Genomic DNA, 3,967 nt, shown 5'->3' with positions numbered 1-3,967 from the left:
TGAGTTTGAGTAAACTTCGGGAGTTGGTGATGGACAGGGAGGCCTGGCGTGCTGCGATTCATGGGGTCGCAAAGAGTCGGACAAGGCTGAGCGACTTAACTGAACTGAATCAATTAAAAAAAATTTTTTTGAACTTAGGATGATTAAGACCGTGGACCGAAAGAGTGAGCATTTGAGAAGACAGTCAGCAAGGGCAAAATTAAGTAGGGGAAAAAAACAACACGGGACAGGAGACGGGAATTTGTTGGAGATCGCCATAGCTCGAAGCCTTAGGGGAGAGGAGACAGGGAGGGCTGGCGGAGAACTTGTTTACTGTATTCTGTTTTGGGCACCGGTGACTAAAAGGAGGTCCAACTTGGGACAGTCACATTCCTCCATGTTCGGTTCTGTCCCAGCCCCACCCGGAAGTCCGCGAACAGCTGCAGGGCTGCAATGAGAATGTGTGTGCTGCCACCTACTGTCGACTAGAGGCAGTGCAGACGAGCCTCCTCGCCCGACTCATGGAGATCTCAGACTAGACTAGGCGGGTCCAGACCAGAAACAATCTTTCCCAGAAGCCTTCAGCTCTGGGCAGAAGATCCACTGTGTATGTGCGCGTGTGTGTGGCGGAGAGGGGTGGAGTTCTTAGCCTGCACCTCCAGATGTCTAGTCAGACCCAGAAACGGCTTCAAACTTCCTGAACTCGAATCTCCCCCATCTCCACATCTGATTTGCTAGGATTTGGAGCCACTGGTAGGGTCTTTTCCCTGCCTTCCCTGAGATGATCACTTAGTGGGGGAGATAATAAGTCATTCCCCAAATTGTTTGATAAGTGAATCAAGACAAGTCTCGGGGTGCTACCGTTGAATGGGGTATGGTCAATTCTAGTTCTGCGATAGGAAAGTTCTAAAGGGCAGGAAGGGAATGGGCTGGTGGAAGGAAGCCAGTCCTCCTCGGAGAATGGCTCCAATCTGGGGCAGCAGGGAAGGGAGAATATATGACAAACAAGAGGAATGAGGACAAAGGACTTCCATTTCCAGTAATAATGGGCTACTGTTAGACCAACCTTCCCACTGAAGGTTATGCAAATGCTGCATAAAAGATTTTTTAAATCTCCTCAACGATATCACAGATATTTGACGAGAGTTAATGAATTTCTAGGTGAAGCCTAAGGTGAAGTGGGATCCCAGAAAGGCATTGGAAGATGGAGCAGAAGAAATTACCCAGAATGTGGAAAAGAGGGGCAAAAAGAGAAAGGAGACTGACAGACATGGAGGATAAATTTTAAAAAGTCAATCAGAGATTAATCAGAGTTCTAGAAGAAAAAGACAAGAGAGTGTGGCAAGGATAAGATTTGAAAGATAATGACTACAAATTTTCCAGTATTGATAAGGCATCAATCCACAAGTTCTAGGAGTCCAAATACCCAAACAGGACACACAAAACAGAACCTGCATGTAGATACATCACAGTGAAACTTCAGAATGCCAAACCTAGAAAGAAAACCTTCAGAGTAGTCTTCTCAACCCAATAATGGAATCCAGAAGACAGTGGAATGAATGATACCTTGAACATGCTGGAAGAAAATAACTTCTGACCTAGAGTTCAACAGTGAATTTTCAAAGAAAACTAGAAGAACTAAGAAAGTTTGCTACCAGCAGAGCCTCACAAAGGAAATTCTAAAGGTTGCAATTCAAGCAGAAGGAGAGGGATGCCAAACGGAAGGTCTAACATGCAGGAAGGGATGAAGACTTGTTTACAAAAGTGGAAACAACCCAAACATCTATCAACAGATGAAAGGATAAACAGAAGCGGAACTTCCATCGATGGAATATCATTCAGTCATTAAAAGGAATAAGGTATTGACATATGTTATGATACGTACGAATCTTTAAAACATGAAGTTAAATAAAAGAAGCCAGACACAAAAGGTCACATACTGAGTGATCCTGTTTATATGAAATATCCAAAATGGGGAAGTCCATAAAGACAGAAGGTAGATTAGTGGTTGCCCAGACTAGGGTAAGAAAGTAATGGGGATGACTACTAATGAGTACAGGATTTATTTTTGGGGATGATAAAAATGTTATGAAAGTGTCTAGTGATGATGATTGTACAATCTTGTGACTATTAAAAACCACTGAACTGTACACTTACAATGATGAACTCTATCTCAATTCAAAGAAATTTTTTAAGAAGTGAAAAGATCTGTACATAATCTAAATAAGTATTGATGATATAAATAATAATAATAATGTCCAGTGAGGTTAAAGAAGAGAGTTAAAATGTACAACATAAATGATAAATTATGTTAAAGAGTTCTTTGGTCCAGGAGGAAAGCAAGTAAATATATTGATTAGCTTTAGACTTTGATGCACAGTGTAGTGTTTAAGGTACAGGCCAAAACAATATGCCCTCTATATAATCATATAATTTGTAGAATCGTCAATAAAGGAATAGAAACAAAGGCATGGAAATGGCAATCGGGCCTGGTGTGGCCAACTGGGGATCCATCTATTCACAATAACACCTGGCTGCCTGGGGCTACTGTTACTGATTGGAGCAGAGAGAGATTAGAGGAATCACAAGGAGGACCTGAAGGGTTGCCTAATTCACCCCTCTCTTTTCACGTGACCAGGTATGTGGTGGTTCATCCTAGGTTCCAGGCATGGTGCTGAGCTGCGCTGGGGCCACAGTGGTGCCTGACTCAGCTTTCAGGGAACTGTAGGTCCTGGAGAGGAAGCTGGGGTTGTGAACCAGAGCCCAGCCACACAGAGACTGGTAGGTCAGAGCAAGGAGCTCACCACTGATGCCAAGGGCAGTGGAAAGTCATTGACAAGGTTTTGGGAGTGGATGATGTGATCATGCCAGCTGGGGTGCAGAATGACTTGGGAGGAGATGTGAGGGGAACCATACTAGAGATCTCACTGAGAGACGGGGAGAATGGAGTGCGTTGGGCAGAGGTGGGAGAGTAAATGGAGAGGACTGGGGGGAGTGGGGGAGGGGGTGAGAAGAGTCCAGGAAACTGAGAGGCAGAGGTCCAGGGACTTCCCAGGCTCCTCCAAGTGCTGGTGGCTGAGCCAAGGCTGAGACTGCACCAGGGTCTCTTCACCACAATGTAGCATGTAGCATTAGAGACATGGTAACACCCGTGTGGAAATACAGGCCCATGAGAATCAGACAGTCAGGAGCCAGGAAACCCAGATTGGGCATCCTCAGCCTGCAAGTGACAGTTGAACCTACAAGAGGCCGAGTTGTCTGGGGAAAGAGCATGAGGGAAAGATGAGAAGCACAGCACACAGCTGGGCTAGCCCATGGGCATGGAACTAACAGAGAGCAGGGGAGGGGGCTTCCAGTATAGCCCTTAACAGACCCCAGGCTTTACCACTGTGGGATCCCAGGCCTCTCCCTAGCCTCTGCTTCTGTGGTGGACAGACTCTAAGATGTCCCCACCTCCTGGGGTTTATGTTCTTCTATGATCCCTTTTCCTTGCTTGTGGGAGGAGCCCTCTAGTTGCTTCTGATTTTATAGAATCTGGCAGAGGGGATGGGATGTCAGGCCCGTGACTGGTTACATTTATATATGATTTATATATGACTCCTTGCTAGACAGCTCACTGGAGAGAAGCTGCTTGCTGGCTTGGGGAAGCAAGAGGCCATGGGAGGAGTGATGTCAAGTGTCACATGTCAGCTTGGCCAGGCTCTAGTACCCCGTTATTCAATCCCATCCACTTATCTAGATGTTTCTGTGAAAGTAATTTGTAGATGTGGTGAATACTACAATTGACTCTAAGTAAAGGAGATTATTCCTGATAATGTGGGTGTGTGCTGCGTGCTAAGTCACCTCAGTTGTGTCTGACTCTTTGCGACCCCATGGACTGTGTAGCCCACCAGGCTCCTCTGTCCTTGGGATTCACCAGGCAAGAATACTGGAGTGGGTTGGCATGCCCTCCTCCAGGGGATCTTCCCCACCCAGGGATTGAACCTGC

This window comes from Oryx dammah, unplaced genomic scaffold (assembly GCF_014754425.2).
Source record: "Oryx dammah isolate SB20612 unplaced genomic scaffold, SCBI_Odam_1.1 HiC_scaffold_8, whole genome shotgun sequence".
Lineage (NCBI taxonomy): Eukaryota > Metazoa > Chordata > Mammalia > Artiodactyla > Bovidae > Oryx > Oryx dammah.
The sequence above is the reverse complement of the archived record's forward strand: the minus strand, read 5'-3'. Positions refer to the sequence as shown.